This window comes from Saccopteryx bilineata, chromosome 1 (assembly GCF_036850765.1).
Source record: "Saccopteryx bilineata isolate mSacBil1 chromosome 1, mSacBil1_pri_phased_curated, whole genome shotgun sequence".
Lineage (NCBI taxonomy): Eukaryota > Metazoa > Chordata > Mammalia > Chiroptera > Emballonuridae > Saccopteryx > Saccopteryx bilineata.
Genome location: NC_089490.1, coordinates 173,448,906 through 173,468,458, shown reverse-complemented (window position 1 = coordinate 173,468,458; position 19,553 = coordinate 173,448,906). Strand labels below are relative to the sequence as shown.

General features: G+C 37.9%; 1 protein-coding gene and 1 non-coding gene across 7 annotated transcripts in view; both read right to left on the bottom strand.

Annotated features, from left to right (window-relative positions):
- Nucleotides 1–19,553, bottom strand: part of RAPGEF2 (Rap guanine nucleotide exchange factor 2) — a 255,836-nt gene that overhangs the window by 216,874 nt on the left and 19,409 nt on the right. The gene's annotated exons all lie outside the window — the stretch shown is intronic.
- LOC136321174 (small nucleolar RNA SNORA3/SNORA45 family) lies at nucleotides 7,296–7,428 on the bottom strand. Its single transcript, XR_010728462.1, has one exon. It is a non-coding gene; the product is annotated as a small nucleolar RNA SNORA3/SNORA45 family (small nucleolar RNA).

Below are 19,553 nucleotides of genomic sequence, written 5' to 3'. Positions count from 1 at the left end.
TCTTTTACTGGAGGCTACATTTATAGAACCTAAGGTTTCCATGGTAACAACATGATCTGTGAAAAAGAGAGACATTTGTTCAGTCAGAGAAAACACTTTTCCCAAAACACACCCTGCCCATCTACAGAAGAAAAAAAAGCCAGAAACACCTGCTCCATACAACTCACCCCCCCCATCAAATAGCAACTTTAATTTTTTTTCTATTTATTATTTGAGAGAGAGAGAGAGAGAGAGAGAGAGAGAGAGAGAGAGAGAGAAGGAGCAGGATGCATCAACTCCCATATGTGCCTTGAGCAGACAAGTACAGATTTTGAACCAGCGACCTCAGTGTTCCAGGTTGACGCTTTATCCACTGCGCCACCACAGGTCAGGCCTCAAATAGCAACTTTGAAGTAACCATGTAACCTCTGATAAAAGCTCTTATCTATCCTGCAAGTGTTATAAATTTATAAAATCTAATTCAGGTCCTTAGTCAAGATATTATATCATATATTTTTTACAAATCCTCCTTTTATTAATAAATTAGTGTGGGTCCATTGGAATATTCTGTGCCAGAATATATATATTTCCTATGAGTATGCCATAAAATGGAAAAAACAGACATTCCAAAACATATATTTTTATGTGTCTCTCTTTTTTATGGATTTCCATTTACTGTGAGAGTTCTCATGTAACCTCTGAGACTTAAACAAGGGAAGACTAAGATCTGAACCAAGAGTAACACAAATATATTTTTCATCAACAAAATTATAAGAAAAGATTATTTATTGTAAAAGAATTATTATTATTATTATCTTGTGTGTGTGTGTGTGTGTGTGTGTGTGTGTGTGAGAGAGAGAGAGAGAGAGAGAGAGGGAGAGGAGGGGAGATAGAAGTGAGGCAGACCCCCACATGCGCCCTGACTGGGATCCACCCTACAACCCCATCTGGGCTAACAAATTTCCTCTTCATCCTTGAAAAGTATTCAAGGAAGATTATTTTCAAAGCTTTAAAATAGGCATGTATTTTAATAATATAATCCCAATATACAAATGACATTCATTCCTCTTGATATCTCAGATCCAATCTCAACCGGTACTTAAGAGTACAAGTTCTAAACCAAAGTCCCTGAATTCCAGCAGCAGCTCTACCACTTACCATTTAATATCAGTCCTAACAAGTCGCTGTGCTTCCAAAGCCTCTTTAGAAAAATGAGATAATATCTCCTTTACAATAATAGAAGTGAAATGTTTTATACAGAAAGTATTTAATAAATGTTTGATATTAGCTATTAGTATAATACTTATAAGCTAGAAGAGTTTCTTTAAATTAACCATTGTTTTCTAGAATTCAAAACACTGAAACACACAAAAAAGGGGCCCTTTTTAGAACTATATGTTTTAAGTGATCTTTTCTTTATTTAGAAGCAATAAACTTGCTTGGTTTACCCTTTTGTGCCCAAATGCATTTCATATTATTTTCTCTGTTTGTTTTTTAAAAAATAATAAACTTTGAAGTATTCTGGCAAATCATCCTTTCCTCCACAGCAGCTGGTGTGTGAAACTGACTCATGAAATGTAGACATAGAAATGAAATATTTGATCATCTGGTCTCATCCACTTGCCAATGTACCAGTAGAATTTTTCCATCCTATAATTTATTTTTAAATACTGCAAATATATTGCTTATTGGTTTTGTCAAAAATCAATCTGGATTTATTACATATGGGGAAAATGTTCCTCACTTGGTCAAAGCTACAAATCCTTGAACTTCTGATGATTACAAAAAGGAAAAAAAACGAAAGACATTACCATGATGTTTAATGTTCCGAGTGGCATAAAGAAACCTCTTTTTAACTTTCGAAGTCAAGAAGAAAAGTAAACATCCAAATCAAGTCTTTTTTTCCAATTGTTCTGGATTGCATTCTTTGCTGTGAAGCAAGAATGAAGTTGCTAATCCTGTCATCTCAGATGCACACAACACAGAAAGACTTGTCGTGCACACTCAGAAGGTACCGGGATTTCTCTGTCTCCCACTGTGTGCCCGTGCCCAACAACACTGCCATACTGAGAGGGGCACTTGGGTCACAGAGGGGCCAGGCTCTCAGGGCCCCCTGTTTGTTGAGTCTGTACCCACTTAACATCAGGGATTTCTTATTGCTGTATAGGTACAACTGGTCACAATTACCTTCAATAACAGCCAGTAACCTTATGAAAATATGTTCAATCTCACTCAGAATTTAAAAAAAAAACTGTTATCTAAACATAATTTTTTCACTCTCAGATTGACAAAAATCTTAAGTTTACTAAAAATCTATTACTGGCAAGATTTTTATACACCGGTGGTGGCAATATTAACTGGAGTAGGTTTTTCAATGAGCCATTTGGCGACATCGGACAAAATGTTATACACACACACACACACACACACACACACACGGACTTGGTAATTCTACCACCAGTGATCTAATCTATCAATATATATCTAGTCACAAAAAGCATCCAAAACACAAATACACAAATATGTAATGATATTCGCCAAACACTGTTTGTAAGGGGACATGGAATCCAGCGTTAGGGGACAACTGAGATAAATGATGTCGCATCCAGGGAACCATGTGCATCCTCTGAACAGAATGAGGCTGACTTCTGCATCATCGCACAGAAACATTTGCAAGAAAAGGCAAGAACTACATGTATAAGATGACTCCACTTGCTTACCGTAATTTAATTTTTTTTAATCTGAATATACTGGTAGAATGACACAACTTTTTTCCCCAACTATACAAAATCTTATTAGAGACATTGGGATGGTGGCATAGAGGAGGGAAACTTTCTCTTATTTACATTGTTTTGGATTTGGTTCTAGAGTGTATTTAATTATTTTACTTATTTATTTTAGAGAGAGAAGAGTGAGACATACGGGGTAGGGAGAAGCAGGAAGCATCAACTCATGGTTGCTTCTTGTATGTGCCTTGACAGGACAAGCCCAGGGTTTCAAACGCACGACCTCAGCATTCCAGGTCAATGCTTTATATGTTGTACCACCACAGGTCAGGATGTTTGTAATTTTTTAATAAAATATATATGTGTGTGTGTGTGTGTGTGTGTGTGTGTATTTCTAGGGGGAAAAAAAGTCTAGGTATAAAATAGATTCCACATCATTGCTTGTAAGATCTTCCACCAGACATAACGTCAAATTCCCTCTTCCCAGCACCCATCTGCTTAGTACCAGGCTAGTCTTCTTGATTTCATTTCCTATTTTTTGTGTACTAGAGGCTTATCCCAAAACTCTTTCCTCACATTGATCCTCCCATTATTCGAAGAGTTGTCTATAACACTACCTTGGTTTTTCCATTCTCCATTTTCCCAGCCCACAGAAAAACCTAAATTCTCTGATATTGTTAACATTTAAAGCTGCCACTGCGCAACTGAACATTTGGTATTACAAAGGAAACATGCTCCCAAATATTTCAAGAAATAGTAATATTACTGAAATTAATATACAGCTTCCAAAATAACTGCTTAAAAAGAGAAAGATAAATGGAAATTTAGTTGCAGTTTACCTGCTGGGTTTTCAGGAAGGGGCTGTGCTTTTTAAATATAACACCTGGATAGATGTCTAATCACTGTTTGTACAAGTAAAACTAATTTAATATTGTCTGTCAACTGTAACTAAAAATATAAATTAAAAAGATTTTTAAAATAGCTAGCATTTTCCCCAATTTCTTTAATGTGTATGTAAATGTAAAAACACATGGCTATACTAATAGTCTAAATTATACTAAAACTATCTCTACCTGACATGAGAAAAATGTATATCCTTAAGAGTACAAAGCATTAAAAACATTGAGGCTAAACACCACAATGGTTTAATCTGTGAAACTACAATTGAATTAACTTTCAAATCTTTAATAATAACACGTAATCCTAGTAAGGATCACCTATCACGCATAGCAGTGCTGAAAGAAAAGATTACTTTGGCACTCCGTTAAATACAACATTCTTAAAAAAGGTATTCATAATGGTGAAATAGTCCATGGACATTCTGAGAGCAAGGGCCTCCATTTCCCTTTCAAAAAATCTATCTCTCAGCACGCAATTCCTGTTTACTGGATCTCATTCTTCCTGTTTAATGACTCCACCCCTGGTGTAACAAAATCAAAAAACCTGAAGGAATCTATTATTAGCACAAACACTTAGTTAGATATTTTCTATTTAATCAACAGGATGCAAAGTTGTTTGTGCCTGACCACAAAAAAAAAAAAATATATATATATATATATATATACACACACTCACACACACACACACATATATATCCTCCTGCTTTGTCCACTTGCTAATATTGAACAAAAAAAATCTTTTAACAAATCTTACTTAACAGAAGATTACTTTAGAATAATTTTGAGCTTAATATCCCTTCAACAATTGTATTTCAGGATATAAAATTACCAAAAACGACTTTAAGAAAAACATGAAAAGTGTTCTAGGTTTGGGGTATCTGACAGCACAGGAAACACTGCTCAGAATGCCTTACAGCTTCTTTTGTTAGTCTATGAACTAAATATGCACTTTCCACTCTGTCCTATATTCTTTCCAAAGCCCTAAGTACTGTATAATTATAACCCGAAATGAAATCGAAGAAAGTGCAGAGAAGAGGCTTGTAGGGAAGCAGCAATTCTTTTCTGTAGAAACAGTGGAGTCTGTCATTTGACACCTGCACATTCACGTTCCCTTCTCTCTTTCCATATGCCCTCATCACACCTCCACACTATTATATAAATGCTTCTTATATGAGGACTGGACTGTGAATTCCCTGCACGTGTCTTACTCCCCTGTGTAACCCAATGTATCTACCAGCACAGTGCCACACACACAGAAAAGGAGTGTTAAAAAACATTTGGCATGTGACACAGTGCTCCAAGTGTGCAGGTATGTGCCACCTAGAACTTGACACTCTTAGAGCTTTTGTTGCATTCCCCACTCACTCGAAACGTTACTTAGCCAGATGCACCAAATTGCTTGTGGCTCTGTTTTGTGGAAGTGGACTACTTCTGCTCTATTTCAATTCATCACTGTCTGGAAATCCCCTTCAGGTGTAGTGATGTTGGGTGTCCTTTCAGTAGGTATGAACTAACTCTAATCTAGGACTGTGTGTCTGAAACCCCGCTCCTGTTATTTTTGGTTCAGATGGTCTCAGAGACCAGTTTCATGATGCAAAAGCGAAACAGCATAGAGACAAAGATATGGTATAAAATGATTACACTGCATTTTCTGATTCTTTCAATCAGTGAACTCAAAATATAAACTCAAAATTCTCTTGTCTTTATCGTTTGAAAAAAATAACAACAAAGTTGGGGATGGGGAGCATCCCCCCAACACTTTTCCGTATGTATCTTTCTACTTTACAAATATTAAGTTCACTAACTCACCATGAGAAGGATCACTTTTATTGGCGTCCTGAAGTCTATTTATTTGAACATAGTGGAATTTTGACAAGGTTTGCCCTACATCCTAAAGTTTGAACTTACTCTTACTTCTATACATACCTGCCTAAATTTCAAAAGCTAAAAAGAGATCAAATTGTATTCTGTGTGGCAGTGAAAAGTATAACCACTATTTGTATCCTAGTCTTTGTTAATTTAGCTGGGTAACATGGAGATAGAAAAATATGAATGCTATTTTCTTCTACTTTTTATCAGAAAGAAGGAATACTCTGTATCAATGTTCTTAGATGTCTTGTACACACAGACCCATTGCGTGTGTGTGTGTGTGTGTGTGTGCACACACCAATATAAACTCCCTATGGAGATACGTCTTAGTCCAATACCTCCCTAGGGAAAGATTATAGATGATGTCTCAGGCCACATTATGTGGTAAAATTAAGCCATATTCATCAAGATTCCACTAATTAGAAATCCAATCTGAGCAGAAGTCTACTGTACCACAAAAACGTTAAACAAATTAATAATGCAATTAAATTTGTATGTGGGCACATTTACCCTACTTAAGAATTTAAGAACCCTAACACATTATTTGAATGCTAATTACACATGAAAAATTTGTTCATTCGCTAAATCAATTCAAACAGGATGAAGAAATATTTTTAAGTATTATTGTTACTTTATGCTTATAGGTAATAAGTCACACGTATTTAAATATTCTACAATGGAAGCATTTCAGAATTTAAACAACCCTTCTCAGTAAATTTAAATCTTTGTATAATTTTTCCATTTATTTTTCACAAATTCATTCTCATTTCCTAATGTGATTCCTCAGGTAAAAATACCTAGAGATGTGTTCTTTCTTATAGTCACACTCAATGAATATGTAAAATAATCCCAATATTTAAAGATGCTACCATGAAAAGTGTTACCAATCAAACTGTTCCTATGGTGAACCCTAAACCCCATTGTGATGATATCCGAAGATGGAGCCATCAGGCGATAATCAGGGTTAATGAGATCATGGGGGCAGGACCCTGGTTCCATGGAATAGGTATCCTTATAAATTAAGGCAAGACACCAGAGCTCTCTGCCCCTCGCCACATTTGTACAGAAGCAAGTCCATGTGAGAACACAGCAGAATGGTGGGTGGCATTTGGCAACCCAAGAGGATGCCCCTCACCAGAAACTGAATCAGTCAGAACCCTGACCTTCAACTTCCAGGCTCCAGAACTGTGAGCGAATCAATTACTACTGTTTAAGCCATTCGGTCCAAGCTATTTTGCTATGACAGCCTGAGCAGCACTAATACAGTAAGTTTCTCAAACCAAGTAAAGTTAAGCTAAAGGAAGTTTCAAAAGCAAATACATACTATACTCAAATGAAACTCTAAGCCCACTGAACAGAACTGAATGCAGTCACCACCAACACCATTTTTCTGATTAAAAACAACCTGTGATGCATATAAATTTAACTTCATACACATAACTTCTAATGTCTAAACATTAGAGTTCAATGGCTGCTAAGGACAAAAGCCTAGGATGGAGCACAGCCGCTCCGCTGACGGTCAGGGAGAGAGGGGGGGAGAGGATATGTCATCAGCTCCAGCTCAGCAGCATGCTCTACTTTTTTTTTTTTTTCTTTTTTTTTTTTTATTATTCATTTTAGAGAGGGGAGAGAAAGGAAGAGAGAGAGACAGAGAGGGAGAGAGGGAGAAGGTGAGGAGGAGCTAGAAGCATCAACTCCCATATGTGCCTTGACCAGGCAAGCCCAGGGTTTTGAACCGGCGACCTCAGCATTTCCAGGTTGACGCTTTATCCACTGTGCCACCACAGGTCAGGCTCTACTTTTTTTTTTCTTTTTTGCCGATGCATGTCACTAACCCGGTGACTGACTATGCCATAGAGGGGCCACAGTCAGTGAATAAGGTCAGCAGTTCACTCTCCGAGGACTCTAGCACACTAAGGCAATAGCTGATACCCAAGCATGACTCTAGCCTCGGTCATGCTCTACTTTTTAATGTCTACATGCTTCCTGGAATTCTTGCTTAGAAAGGGTGATCAAACTTTCTCATTACCACTTAATAATGTTACATTTCATTAAAATTCATCAGAAAGAAAATAATGCACACATCAAACACCAGAGACTATTAGCGTAAAATATGTCACTATAGAAAACAATATTAAAATTCCTAATTCATGTTTATTCAACCAATATTTATTAAATATTTGCATGTAAAACATTGTACCCAGCACTCTTGTCGCTAAGAAATATAAATAGATAGATAGATAGATAGATAGATAGATAGATAAAAGCAACAGAGCCTTAAATCGCTTACTTGATGACAACTCCTTGGATGACAAACAGGCACCCCAAACTCCACTTGTTTAAAACTGAACTTCTGATCACTCGCATCAGCCGCACTACCATGCCATCCCTGTTTAATGGAACCTGATCTTCCCCAAGTCCTCTTCTCTAAAAACTATCACCCTCATCCTTCCAAAAAAACTTGGAAGTCATCCCTGAGTCCTCTTTCTTTCATATCCAGATCTAACATATCTTGTCTGCTCTATTTTTATAATATATCCAACATATGACCATTTTCCCTTCTACCACCTGCTATCACAACAAGCTAATTGCATTAGCCCCCGATTGGTCTCTCTGTTTCTACCCTCTCCCCTCTGCTGACTGTTCTCAACCCAGCATTCAGAGTGATCTTATCATACCTCTACTCAAATCCCTCCAATGGTTCCCACACACACAGAATAAACACCAAAGACCCTACCCACCGAGCCTCCCGCTGACCCTCTGGCGTCACACCTTCCATCTGCCTCTACCTCACTGCTCCAGCCTGCAGTTTCCATTGTCCACCAAGTCAGAGCAAGATCCACCTACAAGCTCTGTGATGTTTTCTCCTTTATTCACTACAAAGCTGGTTCCATTGCTTCATTCAATCCTTCAAATACCACACTTCCTTATCAGGGAAGCCTTCCAAATATGGCCTGACTCAACTCAGTATATACTGCTGGTAAAAATTAGGGGATATTTCAAAATGAATATGAAGCAATTAAAATATAAGCATTTGATTTTTTTATTAAACAAGAACATCAGAAAGCAAACGACAAGTCAAAGAAAGTTTTCAATTATGCAAATGAGATGCAAAACCAACTTTTATTTCATTGGTGGAAATGCACTCTACAAAAGGCTGAAAGTACTGGAGTATCTGCACTTTCCCTGATCCCCTAATTTTTGTGAGCAGTGTATTTTCTATAATATTTACCAACATCTAACATGCTATTATTTATTTTGTTTGTGTGCCTCCCCTCACTAGCATATAAGCTCCATGTGCATGGCAAGGAACATGTTGTTCATAGCTGTATCCTCAATGCCTAAAATAGTGGGTGGTACACAGGAGAACCTTAGAAACATTTGCTGAATTAATTTCTATTGTAAGGACTCACAGAAATAGTGAATGTTTACTGGTATGTGCTAGAGTACAAAAATTTCCAAAGTGAGGTTCACTGTAAAAAAATTAATCAAGTTAAGAAACCACCTGCTTCAATACAAGACGTTCCTAGGCCAGCAACTTTGACCTTAAAGGCTTTCTATGCAGTTACATCCAATGGCTCTTTCCCTATGTTTGTCAAAAAATAAAAAAATAAGTCACATCACATAGGGAGAATTTCAATGAAAGGAAAATATTTTTCTGGGAACACATCTGCAAATTATAGTGGAATCTGAAAATATGATTTTTCACAATTTTTAGAGCATATCCACTTGTTATATAAGTGGGGAAATGACATACTTTTATTGTTATGTAAACTAAGTCAGCATTATATATTTTGCATTTAGCCAAACATTAGCATGATTCTGCTACAAACAAAAATTTTGTGTAGAACTTTGCAAGTTACAAAGTGGCATTCAATCTGATAAAGGACTTGCATCCAGAACACAAAGGACTCTCACATCTCAAGGAAATAAAAAAAACAAACCTACTCTTTTAAAATGCTAAATGCAACATGGTATCCTGGAATGTATCCTGAGGAGGAAAAAGACATTAGTGGAAAAACTGGTAAGAAGTAAATAAAGTCTCTAGTTTAATGAATGGTATTGTTCCAATATTTACTTCTTGGTTTTGACAAATATATACCACTGTTCTCTTTAAGTGGCAGGTACACAAAAAGATTGCACACTATATGACTACATGTGAAAGACATCCTGGAAAAAGCAAAACTAGAGGAATAGAAATCATATCAGTGATTGCCAGGGGCAGGGCTAACCAGAGAGGACGGACTATAAGAAGGGAAAAGAAACTTGTCAGGGTGGTGAAAATGTCTTTAATTCTGGTGGTGGTTGCATGACTGCACATTTAGAATTTTACACTTCAAAACGTTCAATCTTACTCTACATAAACATATGCCTTTTGAAAAAGTTGCACCCAACTCAACTGCAGCTTAATATTTTTTTTAATTCATAAGACAGCACTAGTAGCAATATGAACCTGTTACTACAATAATTACTGAATTTAGAGATGCAAGCACTGTATGGCCCAAAAGAAGTTTACCAGATCACACATGTAAGGATAGTCATTGTAGCACTGTGAATACTCTGCAGTGGTTACACACACACAGGCACACACACCCATATGGACACCAACACACAATAAAGTTCTTCATGTACTGTCCTACAGAGATTCCCAAATTATTTATTTATATATATATATATATAATGTTAAATAAATAAGCAAAGGGCAGGTAGGGGATATATATTCTATGGGCCTATCTATGGATCTTTTAAAATCTTTGGAAGACTAAACAAGAGACTAAAATCATTATATTTGGGGATTGAGAGTTAGGCAAATGTGGAACACAGGAGGAAATAAAACTCTTCACTGTATGTTTTGTTATACTTTTTTTTTTTTTTTTTTTTTCCATTTTTCTGAAGCTGGAAACAGGGAGAGACAGTCAGACAGACTCCCGCATGCGCCCGACCGGGATCCACCCGGCACGCCCACCATGGGGCGACGCTCTGCCCACCAGGGGGCGATGCTCTGCCCATCCTGGGCGTCGCCATGTTGCGACCAGAGCCACTCTAGCGCCTGAGGCAGAGGCCACAGAGCCATCCCCAGCGCCCGGGCCATCTTTGCTCCAATGGAGCCTTGGCTGCGGGAGGGGAAGAGAGAGACAGAGAGGAAAGCGCGGCGGAGGGGTGGAGAAGCAAATGGGCGCTTCTCCTGTGTGCCCTGGCCGGGAATCGAACCCGGGTCCTCCGCACGCTAGGCCGACGCTCTACCGCTGAACCAACCGGCCAGGGCCCGTTATACTTTTGATATGTGAACCATGCGAGGAAAAAAAACTCTAAGTAAATAATATTTAAAACACCAACCTTAAACATATATAGTTGAAGTACAAATTATGAACATTTTTGGAACACTGAAAACAGTCCAGAGACAAAAAAAAAATCATCATGTGCACTTACAATGCAAGATAACTTTCAATTACCAGAAGAGAATGAGCAATCCACACAGGAGACTATGTACTTAACCTTTCTTGCCAACCCCAGTACCCCACAAATTTAGATGAAAATAGGAGTATAAGAAATAAGAGAACAAAGAAGTTTTGGGAAGGAAAAGGTTTAATTTTTTGAAAGGAGGCGTAAATGACAGAACTCATTTAAAAATCCAAGAATGTGTTACACCTCTCAAGATCCTGCGTCTCTCCACCTAGAGTGCCACACTCTTCTACCTCGGAAGGGGGGGGATATTTTTTACCTCTGGTAAGGGCCAAAGAGAAACAAGAAAGACTTCTTGCCACAAAAAGGGACACAAGTCCTTGCACCCTAACAACTCAGAAGACATTTAAACACAGATACATACCCAGCACAACCAGAGCACTGGGATGGATTATTTTAGGATTTCAGAAGCACTTCAGACTCCCTGAGATCTCACATTCTAAAGCCTAGCAATCTAACCTCTCATTCGGTAGTACAATCATAAAATGGTGTCAGAACCAGGTAGGCAAGTTCAGTTAATTTAAATTACATCTCTGTGCATGATGTGAATTAACTCTTAGCATATTGGAATAAATATTTCTGCAGTCTGGTCAAAGTCTAGTCCATACAGCTCCTTGCTCAGCAGTGTGGCCAGACAACACAGTTCACTTAAGAAGCTAAGACACCCACATGGCCACAGTTGCAAAAGCAGAAGTACCAGGAATGCTTTCCCCTCAAACCTACTAGCTCCAAAGACTGTATCACTAATTCAAATCTGGTCCCTGGCAGCAATCTCCCGAGCCTTTCCCTTGGCTTTTTCAGTCAGTACTGAAAACCAAGGTTCTCAGCTATGTTCCTACACAGAAAGTAAGTTCACGCTGAAACTCTATAAGCAATAAAAATCCTGTGTTTCCGACAAACTGCCAATCCCTGGTTGTCCTACTACAGAGAAAAACTGGTTAATTTCCCGAATACAGAACAATTGAAACGTATCAAGTTAGCCCATTCTAAAAACCATAAGATTCTAAATGAATTCATCAATTGGCAAAAATCGCTAAGACTGTAGTTATATAACAAAAAACCCTGCAAAAACTACAAACCAAAATCCTATAGTCAATAATCAAAAGATATCAGAAGCTATCAAGACTATTTATATCCTTAACACAGTGTCCAGAGATAAAATTACCAATCCATAAATACAGTATTAGATGCTATTAAAACCATCAAGTGAAACTAGCATTTTCAGAATAACCTGGAGATCAAAACAGGCTATTTAAAGGTATAGTTAAAATAACAATAACTAACACTTATTGAGAGCAATCACCTGGATCTAATTTAAAAGTAGACATTCCAGCGCCACTCTGCTAACTCCAATAGCTTTAAAAATTAAATTTTAATAAAATTAGACTTTAGACCTGAAGCTCATCTCGAAAGTGTAAGTAACCTAGTGAGACATTTTGAGAGAAAAACATCCTAAGCAAGTCAGAACTTCGTTTTGTAAAAGTCCTTATTAGCAACAATACAGATATTTACACCCAATCTTACTGTATGGTGGAAAAAATACACTTTAAATCAGTTATGTGTCCTTAAGTATATTCCTTAACCTCTCTCTATTTCAGTTCCTTCACTGGCAAATTGAAGACAGCACCTCCTGCTTAATTGGGTTGATGGAAAAACTACCTTAAAAGCATGAGAAAACACCTAGTTGACTTTCTGGCACATAATAGACACAAAATGTCAACTGCTTTCCCATATCTTTCCTCAGCTCTTTTTGAGTTATGTTCTCCCTAAATACAAAATGAGCAATGTATGGCCAGTAGTCATGGCCATCACAGCCAGGCACATGTGGGTTCCCATTAGATTCGGGCAGACGGTAAAGAAACTGTGGAGCCAAAAACTGGTGGACCATACCTTTATTTTAGCCTCGCACCGGGCAGGTGAGTAAACACAAACACACAGGGCTCCAAAACCCACTCATTCAGAGCTCACAAAGCTACTAACACATCCAGGTTTTCCTAGAAACAAAGGCCCCCACCAACGCAGTCACCTCTGGTTCCCTATCTGCATACCTTCTCCCTTCTCATCTCTGCACAAGCTGGCTTGTCCTTCAGCACCCTGCCATCTTGCCTGCTTTTCTTCCTCCTTCTTCTTCCTCACAAACTTTTCTTGGCAAAAAAACCTCCTCCAGCAATAACAACGGCCCTTCCCAAGCAGGAAGGTAATTAGCAGTTTCACCTGGCATCCGCCATTTTTAACAATAAGAGTGAGCAAATTCAAATAACACAAATTTTACAAACTTATTTGCCCAACAAGCAACAAAGAACACAAAGTGTTACACATTATTACAGTGGCAAAAAAACCTAAAACAGATAGTGCAACACTTTCAAAAGGGCTGCATTATAAACGTAACTCTTGTTTTAAGGATAATCAGAAGTATAATATAAAGATTCATTTAATGTTGCACCTTTCAATGTGAAACATTAATTGTAAAATTCTAATTCCTCTTCAAATTCTTCAAAAATCATCCTGAGACTGTGGCCAGTTAGCTCAGTCAGTTAAGAGCATTGTCCTGACATGACAAGGTTGAGGGTTCGATCCCCAGTCCAGGCACACACGGAAGCAACCAAATGCACGACTCAGTAGAACAAATGTGTGCTTCCCTTCCCCCCTCCTCTCTCTCCCTTCCTCTCTCTGTCTCTCGAAACAATAAATAAAAAACCCTGCTGGATAGCTCAGCTGGTTGGAGCGTCATTCTAGCACGGAGGCTGCCAGTTCAATCCCCAGTCAGGGCACACACAGAAGCAGTTCGATGTCTCTCTCTATCTCTGTCTCTCTCTTCCTACCGTTCTCTTTAAAAAAATCATCACAAGGGTTTTTTTCACATTCCACATTCATATTTCTATTAACATTTGTATGCAAGTTTCTGGTTATCTAAGTTTACACAGCATCTATATTTAAATACAAAAAGCAACAGATTTCACTCGTCAAAAGAATTGTATCCACTCATAGCATAGAATTACAGAGCTTTTAGTTCAAAAATATGGATTCTGATAAACACACTTAGAGTAGAACATACATACATATGACACATATGGAAAAACTTTGCCACTTTTGAGTATTTCTGAAAGTGAAGACTTTGGTGTTCAACTTTTTTATTTAAAATAATCAAAACTGTCTGAAATACACTGGTGTGGATGACTTTACATAAAATGGTTCTTTGAAGTCTTTTAAACAAAGTTTTAAAATAGTTCTTTTAACAAAGAAAAGCTCTTTACTAAACTCTACATGAAGCCTATGCTTCTAAAATAATCCGGAGAAGTCATTAAGCTGGACAACCCAATGAAAAAATAATTTAAAAACATAGTTTTTCTGCCTTCCACACACCAAAAGAGATGTACTCCTATAAATGCTACTAGTCAAATATTAAAAGTATCTTAGTTTATTATCTCTATAGGTGACTCACCATTTCTCCTGGAACACATGTGCCAGTGACAGTAATACCTTACACATTAGAGTATAGAGTGTTTCATTTGCGATGTACTTTCTCATATATTATACTCATTCAAGCCTTACAACCACCCTGAAAAACAGGTAAGGCAGACAGTGTGCCCTATTTTACAGACCAGAAAAGTCAGAGCAAATGAAAGTGGCCCAGGTCACACCGACAGAAGAAAGGGTACAACACCAGTCCCCTTCCTCCAGCCACAATTCCTCATTAGTATTCCAGACCCTGAAAGAAATCACATCTCTAGAGTGACACTGATGGAAAAAAAGTCAAGGCATTATTAGTCACAATTTTATTCTTATAAGAGATTGAGTACACAATTTAAAATATTGCTGATCTGGCCCTGGCCGGTTGGCTCAGCGGTAGAGTGTCAGCCTGGCGTGCAGGGGACCCGGGTTCGATTCCCAGCCAGGGCACATAGGAGAAGCGCCCATTTGCTTCTCCACCCCCCCCCCCTCCTTCTTCTCTGTCTCTCTCTTCCCCTCCCGCAGCCAAGGCTCAACTGGAGCAAAGATGGCCCGGGCACTGGGGATGGCTCCTTGGCCTTTGCCCCAGGCGCTAGAGTGGCTCTGGTCTTGGCAGAGCGAAGCCCCGGAGGGGCAGAGATCGCCCCCTGGTGGGCAGAGCGTCGCCCCTGGTGGGCGCGCTGGGTGGATCCCAGTTGGGCGCGTGCGGGAGTCTAACTGTCTCTCCCTGTTTCCAGCTTCAGAAAAATACAAAAAAAAAAAAAATTATAAAATATTGCTGATCTAACTTTTAAAAGGTTACAAGGTAGATGTATAAAACACCCCAAGTTCAGAATCCAGTGCAAGTAAATGTATCTATCCATACCCACACCTAATCCCAGGCAGCAACCCGAAGTCCAGAGCTTAGGAATTCAGAATGCCGTGCCTGGAATTTAGGTTTTTACTTCTGTGACCGACTCCAGTCATGGTGACTAAGTAACATTTGAATCACTATCGCCTAATGAGGCAACTCTAGAAATCAATTCTGGTTCAGTCTTAACATAATCACAAGCCTAAATTGCGTTACAATCAAATAATTTTTAAAATTTTCCTATGAGTTCAAGTTTAAAATGGTACTATAGTACCTTGGGTTGTAGACCATCAGTATTGCTTACTGAATTACTATTAGAAGGTCCAACACATGCTTCATACATTAAAATATTGACAAAATGCTAAGATATTATAAAACACCATGGAAACATAGATGTCAGTAAGACAGTTTCATCTTCAAGGACTCTGGCACTTTAAAATAGGAGACAAGGTATGCACCCTTAAAATTATTATAAAGTAATTACCAGAGAATAAATGCCTTCAAGAGATGCACAAGGGCAAACAGCAAAAACCTCTCCAAAAAAATCCAACATCCAGCCCAACTGACCAGAAAAGCATCATATACATTTAAATTAGTCCTTAAAAAATGACCAGCATAGGCGTGAGGGAGGAAAAAAGACCAGCATTAAATGAAGACTGACTTACTTCCTTTCATGGATGAAAGGAAGAAAATTAAGACTCTCTTATGAGACACTGATGAAGGCCCAAGAATGTCGTCAGAATAGAAAGATGAGCTACAAAGAAAAAAATGAACTAGTGTTCTTTTACTGAATTCCAAGGTAGGCTTTTTATAAAATCAGTTCAAACACAAGAGGAAGATAATGCAAGATTATTGTTCTTCGTGGTTACAAGTATCCCTCTTGACAATTACCATCCACAAGAACGGGTTCTACTTGACAATGCAAAATAAAGCTGTAGGTATTTTTTTCTAAAATACCATCCTAAATGAATAGGTCCACAACATATTTCTTCTTGCACCTTTGATCTTATAACCAACTGGACAAAATAAAAATGAAGGGAAATAGAAATTGGGATCTACCCTAACAGCAGAGAAGAAAAAGAATAAGCATGGCTCCAGTAATATTTATTAAATATTTATTTTATTGATTTTAGAGAGAGAGGAAGGGCGGGGGGAGAGAGACAGGAACAGGAACATCAGTCTGTTCCTAAATGTGCTGCCCTGAACGGATATCGAACTGGCAACCTCTGTGCTTCTGGAAAATGCTCTAACCAACTGAGTTATCCAGCCAGGGCTAGTAATATTTTTAATGTAGTCATTTTCAAGGTCAGCAGAGGAAAGTATTTATCCAATATGTTAAGAATAATTCTGAGACAGTCATAATCTTCTGAAAACTATGATAGAGAGGAATTCAGCTTTTTTTAAAGTCTTGGACAAGAGCCTGACCAGGCGGTGGCGCAGTGGATAGAGCGTCGGACTGGGATGAGGAGGACTCAGGTTCAAGACCCCAAGGTCACCAGCTGGAGCGCAGGCTCATCTGGTTTGAGCAAAAGCTCACCAGCTTGGACCCAAGGTCGCTGGATTGAGCAAGGGGTTACTCGGTCTGCTGTAGCCCCATGGTCAAGGCACATATGAGAAAGCAATCAATGAACAACTAAGGTGTCGCAACGAAAAACTGATGATTGATGCTTTTCATCTCTCTCTGTTCCTGTCTGTCTGCCTCTATCTATCCCTCTCTCTGACTCTCTCTGTGTCTCTGTAAAAAAATAAAATACAATAAAATTTAAAAAAATAAAGTCTTAGACAAGAGATCATGTAAACAACATTTTACACTAAAAGTCATTTAACCTATTTCATATACGTATAAAGAAAACCATAAAATACAAAAAGCCAGGTTTTAAGTTATGACTAAGGTCTTTCCTATTTTTCCTAGAAAAAAAAATTTGACCTAGTTTAATGAAATTTATGGATTGCATTCCACCAGACTTCCAAAGATTTATAGGAGATGCTAGCTTTTTCCCCTCCATCCTCCAAGCCATTCTCTATTTTGTTTATAGGAGATGCAAGCTTTTTTCTCTCTATCCTCCATGCTATTCTGTATTTTGTTTCAACCACTTTGAAGGTAAATATTGTCTGCTTGAAAATTGATTCAATATGTTTAATATCTACTCCCTTCTTTAAAAAACACTAAGTAGAAATGCACAAAATACTGCATAATATGCTTACATTTCTAAATTTATTTTTGAACATTTCCAGGAGAGTACATTAACTGCTTTCATAAGTAACTGAGGAGACATCTGAAAATATAAAAACTCATTATCCTGAATCCTGGAAGGCTAAGTAGCTGAAGGCAAGTAAACATCCAGACAATGTCTATTTGAGAATAAGGAGTTCTGATGTTATATACATACATTGTAATAAGGTTTTCATTAGCATTATCTACAAAGTTTCAGTTAATATTGGCAAGGCAGTGTTGCAAATTTGGAGTGGTGAGTGTCTCCTAAACCATGATGAGGAGAAATGCTTTCCTTTATGTTATTTTTTATTTTTATTTTTTTTTACAGAGAGAGAGAGAGTCAGAGAGAGGGATAGATAGGGACAGACAGACAGGAACAGAGAGAGATGAGATGAGAAGCATCAATCATTAATTTTTCATTGCGAGACCTTAGTTGTTTATTGATTGCTTTCTCATATGTGCCTTGACCATGGGCTACAGCAGACCGAGTAACCCCTTGCTCAAGCCAGCGACCTTGGGTCCAAGCTGGTGAGCTTTTGCTCAAACCAGATGAGCCCGCACTCAAGCTGGCGACCTCAGGGTCTCAAACCTGGGTCCTCTGCATCCCAGTCCGATGCTCTATCCACTGTGCCACTGCCTGGTCAGGTGCTTTCCTTTAAGGAATTTCACTTCTAACCCCCCCCAAAAAAAATCCCATTGGAGTAAATTCTACACACATTGATATAATTAATTACCATAAGTGTACAAGTTCTAGCATATTAGCTAATTATTTAAAAGTTATTTTTGTGGTGCCAAGAAGTAACAGCTATTGAACTGAAAAGAGAAAAGATAAACTCAAGCAAGTTTCTGTTTGGACATCAGATAGAGAAGGGTAAATAATCTAATATAAAGTAAATAGTTTTATCTCTAAATCCAATTTCAAGGTTTAGATAACACTACACACCTACATCTATTTTAACTAAGATAAAGTAGCAGTAAAATAATTCTTGATTGCAAACTAAATGGAAATTAAAGATTTTTTTTTATTTTTTATAGTACAGCATGAGGTTAACTGAGCAGAGCATACTGTGATGCTCCAGGAATTGAACCTAGTATATCTAATAGGTTTAAAGACTCACAGTTTTGCTTTTTTTTAAATAATGAAAGCCTACTTCAGGAAGAATATTTATTAACTTCTCATCTAACTCCAGATTTCTTGAACCCAACCCCCACCCAAAACAAAGACCACAGATGCCATTTCAAGAAAGTCAGCATGGAAAACTGAAGACAGCAACCTAGACAAAAATATATCTCTCTTAGGAGCAAAACTGTATGCCAACGTCGCTGGCTTGAGAAAAGGGGTCACTGGCTCAGGCTGAGCTACATGGTCAAAGCACATATGAGAAACAATTAACAACTAAAGTGATGCAACTACAAATTGATGCACCTCATTACTCTCCCTTCTTCTTTTTCTCTCTCACTAGGCTCAAGCTTTCCCAAAGCCTCCACAACCTTCCTGTTCAGCCAAATACTACTCAATTACTCGTCCTCAAGAGCTATTCGGACTTGGAATGCCGGGATTCAAAAGCCCCCACTGCACATAGAAATTCTTAACCTGGTACAATTGAACTTTTCAAGTCTGTAAGTCAACCAGAAGGCACTGAAATACACATTTCTGTAACCACTGGGGCAGACAGCAAAATACTTATTAAAGAATATATGTAAAATAAAAGGGAGCTAACACTTTCTGTGTAACAACAGAAAAAATCCCTAACGAAGCATTCCATCACAAAAGCAGAAACCGTCTTGCTAAGATCAGTGAGTAAATTTACCACACAAGCAACTTTCTAAGTATTTAGTTTAAATGTTTCCTAAGTTTTTAATGTTATTATTGGCAAAATTAAGGACTAAAATAATTTATTTAGTTACAAAGGTGCTTAAAGAAGTAGAACACAAAACTCATGGATTAATAAAATTGAAAATAAATATTTTCACTTTTTGTATTATTGAATAAATCAACTTAATTTACTAACAGGACACTGTTTATATCTAAGATAACAAATTTGTCTTCTGTGCAACCAAAAATACAAAACAAAACACAACCATTAAGTTATCTGGCCTTG